Below are 26019 nucleotides of genomic sequence, written 5' to 3'. Positions count from 1 at the left end.
ATATATATATATATATATGTGTGTGTGTGTGTGTGTGTGTGTGTGTGTGTGTGTGTGTGTGTGTTTGTTTGTGTGTAATAAGATCGCATAAACAGGTTATATCAGAATATGCAAAACAATCACTGTGAAAGAGTAGTGAAATTCCAAGCACTTTAGTGATTTCTCACATTAATGTGAGAAGTCTCGAAAGCGCTTGGAATTTCACCATTCAGATATTTGGGAGTGGACGTGTCAGCGGATGGGTCTATGAAAGATGAGGTGAATCATAGAATTGATGAGGGGAAAAGGGTGAGTGGTGCACTTAGGAGTCTGTGGAGACAAAGAACTTTGTCCTTGGAGGCAAAGAGGGGAATGTATGAGAGTATAGTTTTACCAACGCTCTTATATGGGTGTGAAGCATGGGTGATGAATGTTGCAGCGAGGAGAAGGCTGGAGGCAGTGGAGATGTCATGTCTGAGAGCAATGTGTGGTGTGAATATAATGCAGAGAATTCGTAGTTTGGAAGTTAGGAGGAGGTGCGGGATTACCAAAACTGTTGTCCAGAGGGCTGAGGAAGGGTTGTTGAGGTGGTTCGGACATGTGGAGAGAATGGAGCGAAACAGAATAACTTCAAGAGTGTATCAGTCTGTAGTGGAAGGAAGGCGGGGTAGGGGTCGGCCTAGGAAAGGTTGGAGGGAGGGGGTAAAGGAGGTTTTGTGTGCGAGGGGCTTGGACTTCCAGCAGGCATGCGTCAGCGTGTTTGATAGGAGTGAATGGAGACAAATGGTTTTTAATACTTGACGTGCTGTTGGGGTGTGAGCAAAGTAACATTTATGAAGGGGTTCAGGGAAACCGGCAGGCCGGACTTAAGTCCTGGAGATGGGAAATACAGTGCCTGCACTCTGAAGGAGGGGTGTTAATGTTGCAGTTTAAAAACTGTAGTGTAAAGCACCCTTCTGGCAAGACAGTGATGGAGTGAATGATGGTGAAAGTTTTTCTTTTTCGGGCCACCCTGCCTTGGTGGGAATCGGCCAGTGTGATAATATAAATAATAAAAAATAATATATATATATATATATATATATATATATATATATATATATATATATATATATATATATATATATATATATATATATATATATATATAATGGGGTCCACCTCTGGTGTAAATTGTGGGACCCATAGCCTCGGAGTAGTGGATAAAAAGGCTTCAAGGAAGACGACTGGCACTTGGCTCTCCTAGTATTGCCAACCGTACCATTTTTCTGGCTGCTCGCTTCCTCCTGGTTGGCATCCACCTGCCTAGACTAGACTGTAAGAGTGGAGTATATATATATATAATATATATATATATATATATATATATATATTATATATATATATGTGTGTGTGTGTGTGTGTGTATAGTTTATGCAATAATTTCGCAAAAGTCTTTCTGAACCTAACGAAAAAGGTATATTTCATTGTGTTTGTTTATTATTAAATTATTGTAAGCTTATCTAAAATATATTTAGTTGGATTAGGCTAAATTAAATTGCGCTTGTTATAAGGTTAGGTAACTTTTCTAAGGTTCTCTTGGTACAAAATTATTAATTTTTACAATAATATAAATGAAAAACTATGTCTTTAAACGTATAAGAGACAATTTTAGAAAGAGCCTAATTTTAAATGAGTTCTTGCTAATTCTCCAAATTTGCCTATTTTGCACAACATACATATATAAGTATATATATATATATATATATATATATATATATATATATATATATATATATATATATATATATATATATATATATATATATGCAATAAGATCACAGTAAACAGGTGATTTCAGAATATGCAAAACAACCACTGTGAAAGAATAATGAAATTCCAAGCGTTTTGTGACTACTCACATTATCAAGGAACAATAAAAGTAATGCATCAAAGAAAGGCATAAAAGGGTCTAGACCACACCTCACCATCACATCCCACAACAAAGCAACACTTGACACGCGACTCGTAAGAAAGAGAACACTGCAGCAGGCCCGCTGGCCCAACTAATCAGGTCCTTCACGCAACCCACAAATAAACAATTCTACCCAAGAATTAAGATTTATTATTTGTCCAATGCATTATTAAATTCCTCCCAAACTCTATTAATTATAAATGGATCTAATTTACATAAACCAAAGGAAATATTCATACTATTGTCAAAATTGCTTTTTATGAAACAAGATTCAATTATATTCCTGTCGACCATGGACTTGCTTGATACTACTTTCTCAACTTTTTGAAAATAAATTGGTTGGTTAAAATCTCTTACATGAATAAATAGAGCATTGGAATCTTGTCCAGTTCTAATGCTATATTTATGTTGTTTTAATCTTAGTTCGAGACTTTTACCAGTTTGACCGTAATAAACTTTATCGTAAATTTTACAAGGAATCTTATAGACACATCCGTCAGCATTTTGGGGGGAATTCTTAATCAAAAGTTGTTTTACTGTATCAAGATTTTTAAATACAACTTTGATAGTGAAAGTCTTAATAATATCAACCAAGTTTTCATGGTAAGGGAGAACCAACATATTTTTAGTTGAGTAAGGCTGGTTGTCCCTTTTTGGATTGTAAAATGTATTTCTAGCAATTTTAAAAGATTTGTCAACTACGTTTCTTGGGTATTTCAGATCATTACCTATTTCATAAATTTTGGATATTTCTTCATCTATGAACTCTGAACTACAAATATGCAAAGATCTCAAAAACACTGGTGAGAAAACAGACAGTTTAACTCTATCTTGATGTGAAGAATAATAGTGTACCTTACGAACAGTTATTTGTAGGCTTTCTGTAAATTTTAAATTTGAATTCATTATTACCTTTAATAATTAAAACATCTAGAAAAGACAGTGAGTTATTTTCCTCAAACTCAACTCATTATTCTTTCACAGTGATTGTTTTGCATATATATATATATATATATATATATATATATATATATATATATATATATATATATATATATATATATATATATATATATATATATATGTCGTGCCGAATATGTAAAACTGGTCAATTAGCAAGAACTCATTTAAAATTAAGTCCTTTCTAAAAAATTTTCTTATACGTTTAAAGATATATTTTTTTCATTAATGTTATTATAAAAAATTTTAATTTTGCACCAAAAGAATCTTAAAAAACTTACCTAACCTTATCATAACAAGAACTATTTATTTTAGCCTAACCCAACTATAAATATTTTAGATTTGTTTACAATAATTTAATACTAAATAAACACAGTGGAACATATTTTTTTCCTTAGGTTCAGAATGATTTTGGCGAAATTATTGCATATACAAATTTTCGCTTGACCCATATGGCAAGTTGAGCGTTGCTATTTAAGCCAAGATCGCAAGTTCTGCCTATTCGGCACGACATATATATATATATATATATATATATATATATATATATATATATATATATATACAAAACAAACACTGTGAAAGAATATATATATATATATATATATATATATATATATATATATATATATATATATATATATATATATATATATATATATATAAACATTATCTCTCAGTCCACAACAAGCCGATCAATATGATCTACATGGTACAATGTGTTCCGAAATCAAGGAGTGACACACAAGACAGTAGGAAAATTACTTCACATCAAAAGGAAATGGGTCTAGAGGAAACTGCTAGAGAGAAATAATCCCGTTTCGGAAGCTGACCCTTAGGTAAATACTGGTTTATCCATATGAGTGAATGGGAGCAGCAGAACCTGTGATCTACTCAATTCGTCAATGTAGAATTGCATTTACAACAGTCCAGAGAGTTGAAGAAGGAATCTTGCTCAAGATTGTTTACAATGACAATTTTGTTTTGCAGTCAGGAAAAACAAGGGAAAGTATCCCCATAAACATTCAATATTTGCAAAGGCATGGTATGTTGGGGCTTTACTCAGACATGTGGATCCGATTTGTCCTGAAAGATTTATTAATTCATTCCATGAATTAAGGAAAGATCCTAGACTGAACCTTAAAAGCGAATACAATAGTGATTATGGACAACGTAAATAACAGTAGGAAAATGAACATTTTATTAGAAGACCCGGAAACTTAAGAGCCCCTTAATAAGACCCTTTTGGGCCAGATTAATAGTAAGTTCAATAAACAACTTAGAATCTTACAGATAGGTAATGAGGAACAGTTATCAGCTAGGTCGGCGATGCTCTCTTATGCAATCTGCTTATGTTGCTGTTTATTCCCTCATCTATATTGTTTATATATATTGTGAACAGCAGAAAGCCCAGTGCTGAGCTCTGTGGAAAACCGCTTGTGACGCGTCCCCACTCTGATGTCTCATTATTTATACAAACTCTCAATTGCCTATCTGTCTCTACCCAGGAACAAATTTCTATTCTGTGTACCTCAGTTTTCTTAAACAACGATATAGAACTCTACCAAAACCCTTACTGAATTGAGTCTATATACACAATATAATATTCATTACCATTATCCACCTCCTAGAATACAATAGTGAAAAAAAGACAGTAAACTGGTAAGAAATGAACTCCCCTTTGTAAAATCATGCTGAGATTCATTGATTAATTTGTGTCATTCAAGATGGCTTCGAATATCCTCGGCAGTTACTGATTCCATCACTTTTCCCACAATGGATGTTAAGTTAATTGTTCTATAAATCGAATCTAAGGACCTGTCTTCTGCTTTGTAGATAAGTGTCATATTTGCCATTTTCAACTTATCTGACACTATGCCAGTTTGCAATGATGTGTTGAAAAGACTACATAATGGTATGCTAGGTTCTTCCTTACATTCCTTTAAAACCCTTGCAAACAGTTCATCAGGGCTCTGGAACTTATTAGGTTTTAATGTATCCATTTATCAGAGAACGATGCACAACTTATTTTCATCTCTGTCTACATAAATTTCCATTTCTGGAATTTCTCTACTCTCTTCCTTCGTAAAAACAGAAAAGAAATAAGTGTTAAAGACTGAGTACGTTTCTTTGTCACTGTCAGTGAATTGAGCTGAACAACTTTTAACCTAGCCTAACTGGTCTATAATCTTGCTCATATATACCTAAAAGAAACCTTTTGGGTTAATGCTCAAATCCCTTTCTTCTTAAATTTCATAATTTCTTTTTGCTTTAATATTCTGATCTCAGAAATTCATGGCATCTATCAATAGAAAAAGACCTTTTGGGTTAATCCTCGAATTTCTTACTACTTAAACTTCATAATCTGTTTTTGCTAAATTATTTTGATCTCAAAAGTATCTAGTATCTATCAGTAGGAAACTTCCTTTGCATAAAAAGAAAATGGGTATAGGGGAAGCAGCAAGAGGAAAAAAACAATCCAATTTTCTAAGCCTAACCCACTTTACCACCAGGTAAACACTTGTTTATCCATATAGGTAAGTGGGAGCAACAGAACCTGATTGCTACTCAATTCGTCAGTGTAGAACTGCATTTCCAACAGTCCAACAACTTGAAGTAGGAATCCGGTTTCAGAGTGTGTACAATGCCTTCAATTATAAGTTTATTGAGACAGCACTAGGGAAGAACTGATTATGTTGACCTCACCACGTATTTTAGAAATCTGGAAAAACAAGGAAAACTATCCCTGGAAACATTCAATATTTACCAAGGCATGACCTGTGGTTAGTTCAGTCATGGATTAAGGAAAGATCCAAGACCTCACCTTCTGAAAGCAGAGAAAGCACATGCAATAGTAATGATTGACAAGGTAGATTATGGTGAAAAAATTAATGTATTAGAAAACAGGGGAACTTACACACCCTTTAATAAGAACCCATTAGGCCAAGTTAATAGTAAGTACAATGATCAACTTAGAGCCTTACAGAGAGGTAATGAGGAATTGTTTAAACAGTTTTCAGCTAGGTCGGCGACATCTCCTTATTAAAACTCTTCAGCCCGGCTTTCGAATGACATATGTCCTGTCAAAATGGTTGCTAGAAATGTTAACTCCAATGCTTATCAACATCTCTGAAGCCCATGTAAAAACAGTGTTTACCTCAGTGTTTACAAACTGAGAATGTTATCATATCTAATGATTTCACACTAGTAAGTTTTAATTTAACATCAAGGCGTTGTTCATCCGAGTTCTGGTTCCCAATCTGTAATCATATTTGTAAGAATAATTAGATGACTTCCCCATCCCATTCGATTGGAACACAATTATTAAACTGATTAAATTGTGTGTACTTGTTTGCAAGTTTGAGTTTGAAGGAAAAAATATTATGCTCAAAGGCAGGGAATGGCTTTGGGATATCCAGTGTCTCCCCTATTAAGCATTTTGCATATAAAGCTAATGGCTCAGATATGTGGATGATGTCTTGTGTCTTTGGCTGAATGATATGGACCTGGATACATTTTTACCTAGACTAATGCTCTAGTCCTGTTCCCTTTATCAGGCACGACCGAGCGCACTCGGTCCTAAACACATGGTTTTTGTGCATGTCCTCCTACTGTCGCCTCACATCTGGGTTCCTGTTCCCTATTTCTGACCAATCACAAGTCGCTCCAGCTAAGTGATGATGGCGTCTGCTCACTTCCCATTGGTTGAGAGAGAAAAATGTAAACACTTTTAGCTTGACATGCTGAGAGCGGTTTTTTTCATCAAGTGACACTCACATACTCTTGGATTTTACCCTACACAATGTCAGTAAGTATTGATTTTTGTGACTAGTGCATAAATTTTAGCTATATTTTGATATGCATATATAAAGTCTGTGTTAAGCATAATATGAATTCACCATGGAATTGAAAAAAGTGCTACAAAAAAGGAACGAGAACACTCGGTCCTGCCCATTAAGGACCAATTTTAAAGTTCAGTAAATATATATTTCTAAAAATATATATTTCTAAAAGGGTGTGTACAGAACCTTTTTATTGTCATTTCAGATCAATGAGAAATTGTTTTATGATGAGCCCTCCAAAGAGAAGTCCAAATATGTCTGCATTTTGGAGGAAAGTAACTCAGATACAGAGCCAGATGACCTGGAATTGCTTGACAGTTATGATGAATGCTTGCCACCGGATACAGAGGCGTCAAGTGATGATGAGGAGGAAGAAAGGCCATCCAAAAAAGCCGAAATTAACCAAGAAAAAGAAAGGTATTACAATCGAGGAGTACCCTGATGAAGATCTTCGTGATGAGCTTGCTTTTCAAGCCGAGACCGACTGGGACAAGGTTGACATCTAAAATGAAAGAAGTGGAATCTAATCTTCCATTCTTAGATGATTTGATATACCGGGTGGATAGAAAATGCAAGTATACTGGAAGGTCATTAATGTTTGCTCATACATTCACTACTATTCCAACCATGAGACAAGAGTAAAATGGAGTGTCTTTCTCAAGAGAGAACAAAAAGGCACAATACCATGACTGGAACAATACACAAATAACCCACACATAGGAGAGAGGAGCTTCTGACGACGTTTCAGTCCAACTTGGACCAATTACAAGGTCACACTAACAGAAAGGAGAGGAGCCAATATATAGAGACCAGCTGAAAGGGACAGGACAAGAGAGATGGGAGTAGTAGTAGAGTAGTAGTAGAGATAAGGCAGGTAGCAGAAACAGTAGTAGAAGTATTGGCAGTTTAAAGTAGGGAGAGTAGTTGGTGGGACAAGAAAAGAAAGGAGGCAAAATCGAAGGAAGGAGCGAAAGGTAGTATGAAAAGAAGTAGTAGTAGCAATAGTAATAGAGCCAGTTAAAAGCCAAGAAAGAGAGCTAAGAGCCCAAAAGGGGTGGAACCAAAAACACAGGGAAGGGGGGAAGTAAATGACAAAACACCCAAAGCAGAACAAAGGAAACCAAAAACAAGAAAAAAGAAAAATAGGAAAGGAGAAGAGGTAGAAAGAGGAGGAGAAAAAAGGATCAGGTTAAGTCACTTGTGCTCTAAAGTTTGGAGAATTTGATAATATAATGGGAAAGGAAGGCATCTTCAGAGATTAAGCCAAAACTAAGAAAGTTGTAAACAAGGGAGGATTTAACAAGATGGCGACTGTGAAAGTTAGAAGTAGGGTACACAGTTTTATCAGAAGACCAGCCAATAGGATGACTGAGATCTCTTACATGAAAGAAAAAAGCATTGTTGGTGTCAGCTAGCCTAACACTTCTTTTGTGATGCTCCTTCAGTATGACAGAAAAAGAACGGCCAGCTTCTCCAAAGTACTGAAGAGGAAAAGAGGAACATGAAATAGAATAGACTCCGGGGGTATCTACAGCAGGAGGAAAAGTACTAACTCGATTACCGCAAAAGGTTCTAGTTTCTTACCTCTCCTACAGTGTTCCTCTTCCTTGGCCTTTGACTGACTCTGCTGCTGCTACTACAACTTCCTTTCCTACTACCTTTGGCTCCTACCTTCACTTTTTGCCTGCTTTCTATTCATGTCTCACTATCATTCTCCCTACTCTACATTACCATTACTTCTACAACTACTTCCACTACCAGCCTTACCTCTATCACTACTACTTCTATGGCAACTCCACTACCTGCTTTACCTCTAATACGACTACTACTACTGCTGCTACTACTCCAACCTCTCTTCTCCCATCCCTGCCAGCTGGCCTATATTCACTAGTTTATTCTCACCTTTCTATTAGCGTGACTTTGAACATGGTACAAGTTGGACCGAAACGTCGTCGTAAGTTCCTCTCTCCTATGTGTGGGTTATTTGTGTAGTGTCTTTCTCACTATGCTTCTGAGAGCTTACCGAGTGTGCAGCCCAAAGTTCATAGATAAGAAAATTAGGGAAATATTTTATATTGCCACGAAACTGTTGTACCCAAACGAGTTTGTAGAATCAGCATTGCTGGCAGGTAAGAAAACTTATCACAGGACTAAACCTAAGGTAACACCTCAGATCAAGTATGTGCTGGTTCTCCCATACAATGAGAATTTATCTTTTGTGTGAATGTCCTAAAAAGATTCAACATACAAATACATTTTAAGAATTCAAGGGCTGTTAAAAGCATTCTCATAAATGTTTACTGGATAAATTGCAATGTCTGCAACTTATATGGGGCAGACAGTCAAACCTTTAGATGTCAAGATAACGCAACACCAATATTTGATACAAACTTGCTGTACTTAGCTGGAAAGAAATATTTTATAATTGGCAGTTATAAAATATGATTGACATTTATTATATAAAAATAGTTTCAGCTTTCTCAAAGTGGATAACTTTATAATTTGTAGATGAATGGTTCAGAGAACCGACATGTTGATAAATTAGACACATGTGCAACTCTTGGGTATCTTTATTGAGGAAACGTTTCGCCACACAGTGGCTTCATCAGTCCATACAAAGGAGAATCTTGAAGAACAGGAGGAGAATGAGGTAATCAGTCCCTCAACCTGCCAACGGTTTATAAGCTCCTTCTCAGCACGTATGCCGTATTCTATTCAAGATTGATGGACTGACCACATCGACTCAAGGTTGAGGGACTGATTACCTCATTCTCCTCCTGTTCTTCAAGATTCTCCTTTGTATGGACTGATGAAGAGACTGTGTGGCGAAACGTTTCCTCAATAAAGATACCCAAGAGTTGTACATGTGTCTAATTTATCAACTTTATAATTGAAGGCACCGCAGGAAGTCTGAAGCTGGATTCCTACCCTAACTTGTTGGACTGTCATAAATGCAGTTTTACATTGACAAATTGAGTAGAACTCTGGTTCTGCCTCTCCCACTCACCTATATAGATAAACCAGCATTTGCCTAAGGGTGTAGCAGGTCAGCCTCTGGAAATAGGATTGTTTCCGTCTTGCTACTTCCCCTAAACCTCTTCTCTTTTCATGTGAATGAATTTTCCTACTGATAGATGCCAGATACTTTTGAGATTAGAATATTAAAATCTTTTATAATGATATGGTACTGAGTCTGATGACACGTTGGTGATATTTGACATGTCAACAATGTTGTGGTTGCTATGTCATTACCATATATTTAAATTTGATGGGATTTTTATGCTTTCTTCTTCTACTGTTTCAATATCTTGCCTACATTTTATGGCACCTGGCACCTGAGACATTCGAGTGCCCCAGAACAGGACATGTAAACAGACAAAGAGCACATTCATTTCCTTTCTTTTATTAAGTTACATGACCTGTTCTAAACTAAGGAATGCGGATGGTCTTGGCAAAGATTCCTTGATTGAAGAGTGTAGACGCGTCAGAAGGAGTTGAACAGCGTATTTTGATGGTAGAGTTTTCAGGTCTATAAATATCGTCAACAGAGACTTTGTTCTTAGTACTAATGCCTTTGATTAAGTCTTCTTTGTTTGTGTCATAGGCAGTCAGGAGAGAATAGTCTACGTGTTTTGCGATTGCTGTGCATTTAGCGCGGTGCTCAGGAGTCCAAATAATAGTGAAGCCTGCATTGAGAAGTTTTTGACTGGTCTCGGTTGAGGTGTACGTTTCGTAAGAATATCTGTCAAGAAGGGGTTTGAAGCCTGAGTTGGTTTTAAAGACTTTCAGCTGAGGTGCGCCAGTGATCTGGTACAATAAATTTCCAGGACAGATAGTGATTTCAGGTCTGTACCAAGATACCCTTGTGTTGCAGTGTCTGACAGAGTGAACATATTGTTTCAGACTATGGAACAATACTCTTCTCCAGACTGAGGGACTGACCATCTCAAAACGTAAAGGGTGATGGACTGATTATATCGTCTTCGAGTCTCTTCTGCTTCTATCAACTTTTCTGTACTCGACTGAAGAAGCCTGCTGTGTAGGCGAAACGTTTCGAAATAAAGATACCTAACTGTTGCATATGTGTCTTACCTAACAACCTGTCGGTATGTTATACCATCTTAATGTTCAGAATTAGTGTTATCAGAATATGTTCTCTGTCAATAAAATTTGTTCATAACCTTGTATATGGGTAGAGGAACCTTAGAATTAATGTTTTAGCATAAATATTGTAAATAAACATTAAAATTAATGGAAGATCATTAGGATTAGTGGAGTAGTATTATGTCAGTAAGACTAGCAACGTGCTGTTATGATTAGTGAATTGTTGTAATAATGTTGGTAGAATTACCGACAATATGTAAAGTAAAAGGACACAAGTGCAACTAATGTGACATTTTGTTGTGGCAACGTTTCGCTCTCCAGGAGCTTTGTCAAGCCGTTACAAACAGCGGGTATATATAGGCTCAAAGTGAGGTGAAATACTAGTGGTAGTAGTAGTAGTAGTGACAAAAGTTGTAGTAGTAGTAGTAATACAATATGGTAGAGCAATTATGTGCCTACCCTCTGTGTCCATGCACTGTTTGTAACGGCTTGATAAAGCTCCTGGAGAGCGAAACGTTGCCACAATAAAATGTAACATTAGTTGCACTTGTGTCCTTTTACTTTACATAGTGAATTGTTATTAGGATCAGTAAAGTGTCATTTTATCACAGTGCTTTAGGATTAGTTGTGTCATTAACATTTGTACAGTACAATTACGAATGAGGAAGTGTTATTATGATTTGTGCTGCGTTATTAAAATAGTGAAGGGCCATTAAGAATAATGGTAGATCATTAAGATTAACAGAGGAACATTAAGGTCAGAGGAGACACATTAAGATTAGAGAATCATTAGGATTAGTAATTTAGAATTAGAATTAGTGAAGGAGAATTAAGACTAGTGGAGGAACATTAAGATCAGTAGAGAAGCATTAAGATTAGTGTCATGTATTAGTGCCGTGTCATTAAGAGTAGTGCCGCGTCATTAAGGTTAGAGCAGTGTCCTTAAGATTAGCGTTGAGCTCCTGCATACGCAGTGTCAGAATTCCAGCAAAGATTTTAGCCAGGATCTTCCACTGCAAATTCCATGTTGATCCAAGGTAAACCTTATGTGTTCGAGAAATTACATGATCACACTCCATGACAGTCTTAATGAGTTGTCTCTACACTTATGTTGGACAACTGGAATATCTGGAGCATCATTTGTAAGTTAACATTACACATCACTATGGTCTTCCATACCAATTTGCTCACAGGAAATTAATTTGATGTCTTCACTCATATGAGAATCCGGCTGGGGGTTTGTCCTATCAGGGTGGACCATCTGTGCACAGATACCTCGACTTGACAAAGCTGTTAATTTCGTTATTACCCTTATGTTTTTCAAGTGTACACGAAGAAATTTTGTGACCCCGGCACGTTTGTGTCTTCCTCGACTATAAATTTAAAGGTGAAGGTATCGCTGACAACAAAAGCCATTTCACTGCCAAAAGGTTATGTTTCCGCGCAGTCAGTTAAATGACCAGTCGCAATTTTCACGATCCTCTCATTACCAGTATATTTAAAAATAATTCTTCAGAGCTTACGTTAAAGCGTGAGGCTGTTCAATTCTGAATTCCGCGCCCACAACCTCCAATCATTCCCACGCCCTCCGTGTGCATCCCCTGCCCACCTTTATATCCGATGTCCAACACTTTTCATAATCCCGTGCCCTACTTCTACATTCCATGGCCACCTCTTCCCATCATTTCCCTGCCATGTCTCAGTGCCTCCTGCCACCTACAACTTCCCATCGAATCTTATTATTGCCATAAGAACTTCCATTGTCCCATCATCCAGGCCGGTTTAGTTTAATCGTTGCCTTCCCTATCTCTTGTTAAACATTATCGTCCTTAACCCTCAGAGTCCCGTACGAGAACTCAACTTCCACTCCCACCAACGTGCCTTCATCCAACAGTCCAATAAAGTCAGTGCCAATACTTATCTTTTGCACATCCAGATCAGTGTCAATCACAAACCGTAAAATGTCACCCAATGCGTCGTCCATCTCAAAGGAGCGCAACAAGTCCATATATGTTGTAAAACCAAGATCGAGTGCACCTTTGCCTGATGCTGACGCACGAGACGAACCAGGAAGAAACTCAGCAACTGTGTGTGGATGATGGCTAGGTGAGTGATGATTGAGTAGTTGTTGAGTGAAGACTGATGGAGTGTTGCTTGAGTAGTGAAGGTTGCTTATCGTACTTAGTAATTTTTAAGTGAGCAGTGGAGTAAGTGTTAGCTGAGTGGTGACTAATTAAATGAAAAGTTAATTAAGAGAGTGGTGTTAGAATAAGTAGAGGTAAGAATAGTGATATAATACGGGTGAAGTATGTGTGTGGATAGTAATGAACTTGTGTACAAAAACCCGCATATAGGAGAGAAGAGGAGTTGACGACAACATTTCGGTCCGACTTGGACCATTTACAAAGTCACACTGCATCTTTATAAATGGTCCAAGTCGGACCGAATCGTCTTCGTAAGCTCTTCCTCTCTCCTGTGTGCGGGTTATTTGTGCATTGTTCTAGTCACGGAAGTTGGATAGTAGGTGGGTGAGTGTGTAGGTAATGGTGGAAGGAAAACTTGGGCGTGAAAGTGTGGAAATTTGATGGGGGTAATCAATGACTAAGTGAATAGTTGTGGAGGTTGAGTGAAGATTAAATGAATGGTGGGTAAAAGAGTTGTAGTGTAGCTAGTATTCTAGAATTAATGGTGAAGGAACCTCAGTGGTAAGGAATGTGGCTGGTGTATTAACTGAATAATACTGTGTGAAAAGCGGTACACCTGGAGGGATGGGGATAGTTGAGTCTCTGGAGTACGTTATGGAGTAAGCGATGGAACGATTGATTGAGCGATGCTTGAGTCACAGATTAGTAGTGACTGGGTGAGTTGAAGTTGAACTTGAGGTATAAGAGAGGTTGTATGTATAATATTCACCAGGACAGGTGTCCTGGCACGGGTCTTTAACCTTTTGATGACCCGTCTCCGGCTCCCGAAGGAGAACGAAATCTTATTAAATGTTGCAGCATATGCTGCTCAAGCGCTGCTCTGAACAGTGCATCTGGTGCGTCTCTTCCATGAGAAGGCAATCTTTGTGTTCCTGGCAGGAACGCTGTTTCTTAAACATACACATGTAGAGGTAAGGAAAAGTGCATATGCGGCGAATTAGCTCATACAGTGACAAGATCCAAGTGAGAGAGGAAAAAAAACACGGGAGGGTGGGAATTAGAACACATGGCAAGCGAGTCGTAAAACTCCTGGAAAGTGCTTAAGCCACTGGGCCAACTGGACCGTGGTTTGTATGCCATTGCGTTATTACGATTTCGTGAGTCATGAGAGAGGAGAAATGCTGTTGCACATCTTAATTCTAGAGTAAATGTATGAAGGACTGTCGTAGATCTTTGACCATTTAACTTGCTTGTTCGAGGAGATATGTTTATCCAGGCACCACCATACTGCCAGTCTAGTAACTTTCCTGGTGGCGATAAACTGGGGTGGTAGGTAGAGTTGTTGGACCTCACTTTAATACTGACGCTCCGATCTGTAGTAAGTACTCTCCTAAGGCGTGATTTTGTTTGCTTTGGGGTTATGTCATACCCATTTGTTACGACTCACAAAATCGTAATGACACGATTGCAAACAAACCATGGTACGGGTGCGTAAACCGGTTGCTAACCCCACCCATGCCATAGTTTATACCCAAGTGTTACTTATGTTGATTTTACGTCCATTATGTTTATTAATATACTATCCAGGCCTATTACTTTAAGGGCTTTCAGCCTACCGTGTGAGAAACGCGTTTAATCTTTGTCGTAAATTCTGTTTTTTTTTTCTCGAGCCTGATGGGTAACTTAGGGTGATATTACCCGGGCAGAATTTCAGGGCCAGAATATCTTTACTTCAGCTTCTCTATGTCCTCAGAAACTCAGCTGGAAACCTTTTACTGTCTACGCTTTAACCATTAATTCTGCTGCTAGAGTTAGTTATAGCTGATAGAGTCAGTTATAGCTGATATTATAAGGAACCATCTTAGCAAACATAATTTGATTAATGATATTTTGCATCGATTTACTACGGACCGTTCCTACCTAATTTACTAACTTTTTTCAGTAAAGCTTTTGAGGCTGTTGATTACAATAAGGAATTCGATATTGTTTACTTGGATTTTAGTAAGACTTTATTAATATAATATCTAGGGGACTTTAACTTTAGTCACATTGATTGGAATTCCTTGACAGAGAATTTAGAGTCTAACGACTTCTTAGAGGATGTTCAATATTGTTTTTTAAAGCAGTTTGTCACAGAACCTACAAGGAGAAATAACCTGCTGGACTTGGTTCTGGAAAACAAGGAAATCCTTTTTAATAATTTAGAAATTACAAAGGAACTTGGCGAAAGCGACCATAAATCAATTGCCTTTAGCATTGAATGGAAATTTGATACTAGGGATAACTCAGTAAAAGTCCCAGATTTTCGCTTAGGAGATTACAGTGGGTTTAGAGAACAACTATCATCTGTGGACTGGGGTAACGAAAAGAGCTATCAGTATGAGAGCTTTCTGAACACTATACATGTTGCCCAAAGTACATTTATTCCCTATACAGAAATTAGATCGAATAGAAATGACCCCATATGAATGAATAATAGGCTCAAATTTCTTTTAGGGCAAAAGAAAGGATTTTATAGGCGTATCAGAAGAGGTGAGGGTCATCATCTGAATCAATATATTTACATTTAGAGGGACGTTAAAAAGGTGATAAGAAAAGCTAAACGTGACAACAAAATTAAAGTTGATAGGTATTCGAAAACTAACCCCAAAATTTTTTTTCCATGTTTATAGAACAAAAATTAAAGAAAAGATAGGTCCCTTTTAAAAATAATTCTGTGCATCTTACTGACATGGAGGTTGAAGTGTGCTCGATTTTTAATAATTATTTTCTCTTAGTTTTCGCACAAGAGGACTCTAACAATATCCCCGTAATTAATTTTATAGCGGGCATGAAGGTAAATTATGTAATATCAGAGTCACTAGTAAAATGATTATGAAACAAGTAGACCGACTGAAAGAAAATAAATCACCAGACCCTGATGAGCTTTTTTCACGTTTAGCCTCTCTACCTGGAGTCTACTTGGAGGGTATTCCGGGGATCAAAGCCCCTGCGACCCGGTCCACGACCAGGCCTCCCGGTGGATCAGGGCCTGATCAACGAGGATGTTACTGCTGGACGCACGTAGTCCAACGTACCACCCACAGCCCGGTTAATCCGGCACCGACTTTAGGAATCTGTCCAACTCCCTCTTGAAGACAGCGAGGGGTCTACTTGTAATGTCCCTTTTGACTGGTGGGAGGCTGTTGAACAGTCTTGGGAACCGGACACTTACTGCGTTTTCTCTTAGTGTACTAGTGACGCCCCTACTTTCCAGTGGGGATATGTCGCATCGCCTGCCAAGTCTTTTGCTTTTGTATGGAGTGATTTCTGTGTGCATATTAGGGACCAGTCCTTCCAGAATCTTCCAGGTGTAGATTATGATGTATCTTTCTTGCCTGCGCTCCAGTGAGTACAAGTCAAGTACTTCCAGGCGTTCCCAGTAGTTAAGGTGTTTGATGGAACTTATACGTGCAGTAAAGGCTCTCTGTACATTCTCTAGATCTGCAATTTCACCTGCCTTGAATGAGGATATTAATGTACAGCAGTATTCCAGCCTAGAGAGAACAAGTGATTTAAAAAGGATAATCATTGGCTTAGCATATCTTGTCTTGAATGTTCTCATTATCCATCTTATCAGTTTCCTCGCAGATGTGATAGTGGCATTGTTGTGATCCTTGAAGGTGAGGTCTTCCGACATTACCACACCCAGGTTCTTCACATTACTTTTCTGCTGTATTGTGTGATTCAAATTTGAAGTATACTCAGCACTTGTTATTATTTCCTTCATTTTTCCATAACGGAGCAGTTGGAATTTGCCTACATTGAACATCATATTGTTCTCTGTTTCCCATTGGAAAACTTGATTTATATCTTATTGGAGCTTTGCCGTGTCCTCAGTGAATGACACTCTCATCATGCAGATCCTAGTATCGTCTGCAAAGGATGATACAGTGCTATGGTTTACATCTCTGTCTATGTCTGATATGAGAATGAGGAACAGGATAGGTTTTAATCCCATTTTTTACGTCTCTTTTAAAATGAACGTATTGGTTCAAAAGGTTAAACCTCTCCTCTTCTGATGAGCCTATAAATTCCTCTATTCTGTCCTAATAATTATACCTGGAGTATACCTGGAGTATACATGGAGAGGGTTTCGTAGGTCAACACCTCCGCGACCCGGTCTGAGACCAGGCCTCGTGGTGGATCAGGGTCTGATCAACCAGGCTGTTAATGCTGGTGTATTAGTCTATTGTTAATCCATCTGGGATCATTTTTGTGACCTGATTTCTCTCTGGGGAATATATATACTCTGAGCTCGTTGTACATAGTTAAAAAAATCATGAACGCAAGTCCCTTCGTTATTATAAATATGATCACTGCCAATAAAATCATTAGCTAGATTACCCCAGCTAAATTAGGTGTTCCCTAAGTTCCTTATAATCAGCAGAACGAAAATTAGGGACTTTACGGTGTTATCCTTATTTTCGCGCTCCCAGGTCATATTAAAAGTAACATATTTGTGAACACTTGTACCAAGCTCTTCGGTGATCTCCAGATTATTTACGATGGTTTCCTTATTTTTACAAGATTAGTCAAGCAAATTATTATCTCTGCTAGGCTTTGTTACACACTGTTTCAGAAAGTAGTCCTGAACTAATTTCAGAAAGTCATTTGACTCCAAATTACTGGTCAAAAAATCCAGCCAATTTGGCTAAAGTTAATTAAAATCCCCCAATATTATCGTGTCTAGAAGCTCTAACAAATTCGTCCTAAAGACGTCTCCCTCTGTCGTTTCGTAAGCCAAGAGGTCGGTATATTACACCATAAAATAGTTTTTCTTGACTTTCTAGAAATTCTACCCAAACAGAATCTGTTACTAATCCATCTATTTTTATACCTGTTTTTATGCAACAATTTACATTTTCTCGTACATATAATGCAACTGCACCCCCTTTTCCGTTATATCTATATAGAACAACTTAATTAAACCCTTGAATATGGCACTCAGTAATCATATCCCGAAGCTTTAAATTATGCAGTGTTTCAGTTATTGCAATAACATCAAAGTTTCCAGCACATGCTACCAAATGTAATTCATTAATTTTGTTTCTGGTGCTTCGACTATTAATTTAAAATATATTAATATGTCTTGTTCTTTGCACCTTTTTCTTATTCAGCTTTTCTTTTACACAATCCCCGTTACAGTGACAGGAACTGTGCACCATAATGTACATGGAGCCTAACCAACGATATATACGTAGAGTTAAAGAATAACCTGAGGACTCCAGCTCTTTATACTTCTTCATGTGAAACCAGAAATACTGTTCGGTTTATTACAAACACTTGTGCACTGTTGTCTTGATTTTTCTTTACTGCTAACCACCTCCTAAGTCATTTTCGCATTTAGAGTAAAATCTACTGTAGTTTATAAACATAGTAGTTATTTTCTTTGACAAAGCTTAAAACCTTACATTTGTCTATATTAAAGTGCGTCTCCCTTTTCTCTGATCACTGCAGTGGTCTATTCAGATCCTCCTGTAGCGCTCTAGTGTCCGTGTTAGAATTAATCTGACGCCCTATTTTGGAATCATCAGTAAACTTGCTTATGTCATTATTTATTCCATCATCTATGTAATATATGTATGTGAATATTATGCAATGTATTGCTGAATTTGTATATAACAAAAGCACTCCATATAATGTCAGTTTCCGGGATTTGTTCTGAAACCAGACGCGTATTAGTCCTGAAGAGAAACCAGGACAGGACAGAAACAGTAGAGGTGTGTGTATTAGTCAGTACGAGATTAGCGGAGGCTGGGACAAGTCATTATTTTTTGGCGTTGGTGTAAGTAGGTGGGAGTGATTTTGGGGAATTTAGGCCATAGGTTATTTTATTGGTTTTGGTGATGTGGGGTTCGTCAAGGAGATATTGGAATTAGAATTACACACATTGGATGTCTTGGAGGCATATAATTAAGAGAGTCTTGAGGCCTGCTGTTGAGTCTAATCTTAGCGTTGAACTGAGAGTGCAGCTTCTGGCCTATGGCTCACGTGTGAGGATCTCGTGACAACATAGCTAGCAAGGGAGCCTATCTGTAAGTAGCTGGAATATATCTAAGTGTACTACACAGGCAACATTGTAACACTATTTACAGCTCATCGATGCTAACATATGGCACACCGACATACAGCTAATTTATAGGCATGAAGGCTTTAGCATGATTCAATACAATATCAATGTTCACAACAGTTGAACATAAATAACTATACAAAATGATGATAAGTGATTGTAATGCATTATGAATTATGACAGAATCAATGGTGGTATAGATTAACAAGAGAGATCAACAAGAGAAAAAGAAGATCGATCGATCTGTATTCATGTAATATATTGATTCTGAGGAAATATAATTACAAAGAAGAAAGTGTTTAACAGAAAAGGCAGACTTGGTGCACGCAAGTCTTTTACTGTTAAATCTCAGAATTTGGAGAGAAAGTGAACAATTAAAAAAAAAAATGAACATTATTAAGTTTACATAGCAGACACACAGTGGAAATACTCTTTAACCCCAACTCTGCTAGGGTGGATTTACATATGCAATCTAAATTGGTATTTACAACTGAAACTTGGGGATTCCTCATTACTTGCCATATACATAAGGAATAATGACAATCAGGTTGTTTGTCAGGTTACTAAGTCAGGAGGAGGAATCTCAAAGTCTTTCTTCTTGTTTTTCTTTGTTGTGTTTATCAGGACCACTGAGAGCATAAGCCGCAAATGTCAAAGTCTGTCACATTTGTTTAGATGTTAGGGTCCTCGTCATCATCGCATACTAACTTAATAAGATCTAAATGCGATTATTTATAGTGACCAGTACTGATTTCTCTAACTTTGTACATAATTATTGCCACCGACCTGTTCGACTACTCGATATGAGCCAACAAACTTTTGATCGAGCTCAGGCATTGTGAATGTTTTACTAAAATTAGCCAGCATAACTCTCAAACCTACTTTAATTTTGGTTGGCTTTGTTCGAGTATTAGTGACTCTTTTAAATTCTGCTACTGATTTGTGAAGTGTTTATCGGATTCTTCTAAAAACAACTTGAGCTAAGTACGAGTCACTAGGTTCGAGTATTAGTGACTCTTTTAAATTCTGCTATTGATTTAAGAAGTGTTTATCGGATTCTTCTAAAAACAACTTGAGCTAAGTACGAGTCACTAGGAAATCATCAGGATTGTAATTTGGTTTCAGATTAGAATATAGCAACTCATATAGTAAGTGCTTATCTAAACAATGCAACACATAATGTGGAGTGTCACCTATGGAAGCATTGTAAGCAGATTTTATGGCACACTGAACATGAGGTATAGTTTCAACTCAGGTTGCACTATTGGGAGTGACAGTGGCTCTCAACACATCTAGTACTTCCTTATTTATTCTTTCTGCTAGACCGTTGCTGGCAGGATGGTGAGGAAAAATAGTCAATTTAGAGATCTTCTATAAAGTACACAACTTTTCATGAATCTCGTTACAGAATTCACCTTCATTATCTGTCACTAGGGACTTGGGAGCAGATTATGTGTTCCATAAAAGCTTTAGCTACTGTCTCGGCAGTCTTATCTGCATTGGAACTAACAATATCTGGTGAAATGGTCTACCATAAAACACAGATGTCTGTTGCCCTGGAGGGAACATTGGAAATTAGTAAACAAATATAGCGCAACTCTTTCCCATGCTTCGCTGGTAGTGAGATACACCTGGATTGGATTAGGACCACTAACATTGCCTTTATGCTTCATATAGACAGCACATTTCTTAACATACTCAGAAATATCAGTTGCCATATGAGGCCAAAAGTATTTAAGTCTGGCTTGTTTTACTGAATTATCCATCTCAAGGTGTGCAACACCTGGTACATCATGAACTAGCTGTTAGGCTACATTCACTAGTGACTGTGGAATTACTAACTGGTATACCCTTCTGCTAGGAGTTCCCAGCTCGGCTGTGTGATACAGTAACTCCTGGTTCATGACGAAGTCATTGATGGGTGCTGGTGGCTTCACAGAGAGAATTTGATCTTCCTGTAGCTGGAATCAAATCACACCAGACCACATAGGATCCTTTCTTTGAGCATTTTTACATCCTTGGCACTAAATGGAGGATCTGCTATTACTGTACTAATATATCGCGATAAAGTATATGCGACTATATTTGACTTGCCAGGTAAGTGTTCGAAGGTTGAATAATCAAGGACCATCTGACTAATCTTCCAGCAGGTTGTTTATTCTGAAACAGCGGAATCAGTGGAGCATGATCTGTCAAGACATGAACAGGGTACTGATATATAATGTCTCGGAACTGCTTTAAAGTTTAAACCATGCTATTGCTAAGGCTTCTTTTTCAGTTACTGTATAATTATGATCAGCCTTTGCAAGGACTCGACTAGCAAATGCAACTCTGTTGTACTTGCTATCGGTCTTCTGAGCTAGGACGGCACCTGTGCCAATAGAACTAGCTTAGAAAAATCTGGGAATTTCAGAATAGAAGCAGAAGCTACCTTTTCATTGAGAGTTTGAAATGCTCTTTCTTGACAGAAGGTCCAAATGAAAGAAAAATCTTTCTTAAGCACCTCAGAGGAGCTGCTATAGAAAAAAAAATTACCAATAAAAGTTCTACAAAACCTGCTAAGCCCACAAAGGATCTTAGGGCATCAGCAGTTTTGGGAGATGGAAAATTTTGCACAGAAGTTACCTTACTTTGGTCAGTGATAACCCCTCTAGGAGTTACTATGAGACCAAGAAACTTGATCTCTGATCTGGAAAACTGGCATTTAGATAGTTTGATCTTTAAACTGGCTTCTTCAACTTACCAAGTACCAAATTAAGTCTTTTCAGGTGTCTCCACATCTTTGGACATGACTATTACGTCATCTAAGTTCACCATGAGTACATTGCCTATGAGGCATCTAAATATATTCGTCATGAGCCTCGAGAAGGTTATAGGTGAGGAGTGTAAACCGAACGCCATTCTGAGGAAATGATAACGACCTATAGAAGTGGAAAATGTGGTTAGCTCTTGGCTGTTCTCATGGAAAGGAACTTGCCAAAACCCTTGTAGCAAGTCTAGGGTTGAAAATACTTTGTTATCTCCAGTATTGCATGAAAGGTCACCAAGTACAGGAAGTGGGAAGTGATCTGGAATTATTTTTGTATTCAACTTCCCAAAGTCGATCACGGGGCGCCAAGTACCGTTCTTCTTAGGTGCTAGGATCAAGGGCACATTCTGAGATAAATTACTAGGCGTGATGACACTATCATCAAGCATCTTATTGATCATTTCTTCTACTACAGCAACTTGTGAATGAGGCATTCTGTACACAGGTACGTAAATAAGTCTGGTACCAGGTTCAAGTGGGATACAATGTGACAATAGATTCGTTATGCCCATCTTCTCACCTGGTAGGGCAATGGCTCTGCAACGTTTGTTCAACAGATGCAACAAATGCCTGACCTCATCTGGGTAGTCATTGCAAGATTAAGTTTCCTCTACTGGTGGAGTGGATGGACTGTCCCCATTTGAAATAACACCAACCCACTGGTCAGGTGACAACTCATCTTCTATAGACTGGCTTAAGTGGCTTGGCTTAACTTTCAAAACATGGATCAACTCCTCGTAGGTTAGCAAATAAACCACTAAGCAAAAATCAACTAACCAGGAAGTTGAGTAGACAAGGTGGAGAGTGCTGGCTTGGGTGGGGGTTAGCGTCACCTGGGCTCACAAGGGATCACACACACTTCATAGAAATAATCTTCTTATATCTGCGTAATCGTAAAAATCACGCTCACACTGCTGTCACCATTTGTCATGGGGGTTCGTCAGGGAGATATTAAAGTAAGAAATACATACGTTGGATTCCTTGGAGGCGTATAATTAAGGGTGTCTTGAGGAGTAGCCCTGGCCTGCCGTTGAGTCTAAGCCTAGTGTTGAACTGAGAGTGAGTCAGAGTGGGGCCTCTGGCCTGCGGCTCACATGTGAGGATCTCGTGATGTCACAGCTAGCAAGGGAGCCTATCTATAAGTAGCTGGGATGTATTTAAGTGTTCTACACAAGTAACACTGTAATGCTATTGACAGTGGTGCTCTCATGTTAATCTGTAAGGCTCTAGTATGAGGAGATGCCTGTTTAAGTTTTGGGAGAATACTCATGTAGAGTGTTGCCTGCAGGCTTAGAGGCCGGCAGAAGGGAGGAAGGGGTCAATGAGCCTCCCTGTTTATAAATCTTATTGTTTTTACTTACTAGTAGCAGTGTGCTAGTTAGCTAATGTGAGTACTGGGTAAAGGTGAACTGGTGTCTGATTTTCTATGTTGTATGCTATATGGTATAAACCTGGGTAATAAATACCGACAAGTTGGTTTAGAAAGGCACGTAAGCAAACACCATTACATATTTATTAGTAAACGTTTCGGTCCTGGGACCTTGATTACTTCTAACATACAGAGGTAGAAAGACATTATATATATAGGTGGAGAGTGAGTGTGAGTGACGCACGGTGACCTGAGGAATGTCATGTTGGGATGAGGACGGGTAGACGATGAAATCATGTGACTCTTGTGTTGTTGGGTTGGTGACGCTTAAGTATCATGTATGCCAATGTTTTTGAAATGTTGTAGTTTCCAGTGTTACGTTCTAAAGTGTCGGTGATAGCGATTAGTGAGGCTTCTAGGCACCATCGGCGTCTGAGGTCTGGTTCTGTGAGAACGAGTTATGCCTCATTCCAGTTCATCAAATACCCCGTGGAGTCTCTGTGGAGGACACAGGCGTACCTTACATCGTCTCTGTTAGAGGCATTTCGATGCTCATTTAGGCGGACTGCAAGATCTCTGCCTGTCTCGCCTACATATTTCTTGGGATGCCTGCTGTAAAAGTTAGAGGTGTAGGGCTGCGTTTCGTAGTAACACTGGAAACTACAAAATTTCAAAAACATTGGCATACATGATACTTAAGCACCACCAACCTAACAACACAGGAGTCACATGATTTCATCGTCTACCCGTCCTCATCCCAACATGACATTCCTCAGGTCACGTGTGTCACTCACACCTCTCTCTCCGCCTATATATATAAGGTCTTTCTACCTCTGTATGTTAGAAGTGATCAAGGTCCCAGGACCGAAACGTTTGCTAATAAATATGTCATAGTGTTTGCTTACGTGTCTTTCTAAACCGTATGCTAAATATGTTAATATCTATATACCTATATATCTATCTATATATATATATATATATATATATATATATATATATATATATATATATATATATATATATATATATATATATATATATGTTATTAGCACATCGGCCGTTTCCCACCAAGGCAGGGTGACTCAAAAAAGGAAAAACTTTCATCATTAGTCACTCTGTCACTGTCTTGCCAGAGGCATGCTTTCATTACAGTTATAAACCTTCAACAATAACACCCCTCCTTCAGACTGTACTTCCGATCTCTAGGAATCAAGTCTGGCCAACCGGTTTCCCTGAATCCCTTCATAAATGTTACCTTGCTTACACTCCAACAGCACGTCAAGTCCTAAAAACTATTTGTCTCCATTCGATCCTATCTAACAAGCTCATGCACACTTGCTGGAAGTCCAAGCCCCTCGAGCACGAAACCTCCTTTACCCCCCTCCCTCCAACCTTGCCTAGGCCGACCCCTACGCCACCTTCCATCCACTACAGATCTATACACGCTCGAAGTCATTCTACTTCGTTCCATTCTCTCTACATGTCCAAACCATCTCAATAACCTCTCCTCAGCTCTCTGGATAATAGTTTTGGTAATCCTACTCCTACTCCTAATCTTCAAACTATGGATTCTCTACATTATATTCACACCACACATTGCCCTCATACACGACATCTCCACTGCCTCCAGTTTCCTAGTTGCAACATTCACAACTCATGCCTCACACCCATACAAGACTCTTGGTATAACTATACTCTCATACATTTCCCTCTTTGCTTTCATGGATAATGTTCTTTATCTCCACAAACTCCTCAATGCGCCACTCACTTTTTTTCCCTTCGTCAATTCTATGATTTACCTCATGTTTCACAGACTAATCTTAAGGGCTGACCTTCTTAAGTCAGCTGAAATAGAATGTTTAGGAATTACACAAAGGATTGTTTTTTTCTTTTAACGTAAATCTTATGTATCAGGTGTACCTCACTGGGCATCATGCAGAAAATGCGAGTAAAAATTCGTGTCACTGACAACCAGAAACCCAAGAAGGAAATACTTGAATGTATTTGTATCAGTTCCACTGCTGCACCAGTGGATGTATTCTAAATTCACTCTGGTGTAGTACTTCTACTCTCTTCTGAAGAGGAGCTGCTCCAATTACTTTAGAATGATGTTCTTGAAAAACTGAATAATCTGGGTACCATCCCCATTCCACCTGACAGCTACCAGGCAGAACGTACTGTATTTGTGGCAAGAATCAACAGTTTCATAAGAGACTGCACTGCTGAGGAACTTGTTGGCGAAATTAATCATGAAAATTCTGAGTTCAATGTCCTTAAGGCATATAAATTTACGAAAAGTTCAAGCATCCAGCTAACATTAAAGTTAATCCTTGAAGCACAAGAGGAGGCCAAAATCATATGCCAAAATATGAAATGCTTTGGAACCAGGTGTACACCAGACCAAATCTCCATGGAAAGGTTTGTCAGTGTCACACAATGTTTTAGATGTTATGAGTTTGGTCATAACACAAATAAATGTAGCAGCCAAAAACACTTTGCAGTATATGCTCTGGTAAGCATATTTTCAGGGACTGCACCAACAGAAACACCTCCAGATATGCCCTTTGTAATTGGAAACAAAATGTTGTCTCCCCTAGCTGCCGTATTAGGAAATTCTTGATGCTAAGAAACAAAGAATAAGAAAGCAACTACTCAACCAATTCCAATGTTTGGACTTCTGCCTCTTCTGCAGTGCCCCACTCTACCCCTAACCCCAATATACACCAAGCACAAAGACGATCATCAA

At 38.2% G+C, this 26019-nt stretch overlaps 1 protein-coding gene across 1 annotated transcript in view; it reads right to left on the bottom strand.

The window, feature by feature from the left end:
- Nucleotides 1-26019, bottom strand: part of LOC128687137 (lachesin-like) — a 201653-nt gene that overhangs the window by 2355 nt on the left and 173279 nt on the right. The window lies entirely within an intron of this gene.

The sequence above is a fragment of the Cherax quadricarinatus genome, chromosome 40, assembly GCF_038502225.1.
Source record: "Cherax quadricarinatus isolate ZL_2023a chromosome 40, ASM3850222v1, whole genome shotgun sequence".
In the NCBI taxonomy this organism is placed as follows: Eukaryota; Metazoa; Arthropoda; class Malacostraca; order Decapoda; family Parastacidae; genus Cherax; species Cherax quadricarinatus.
This window is presented reverse-complemented; position numbering and strand designations above follow the sequence as displayed.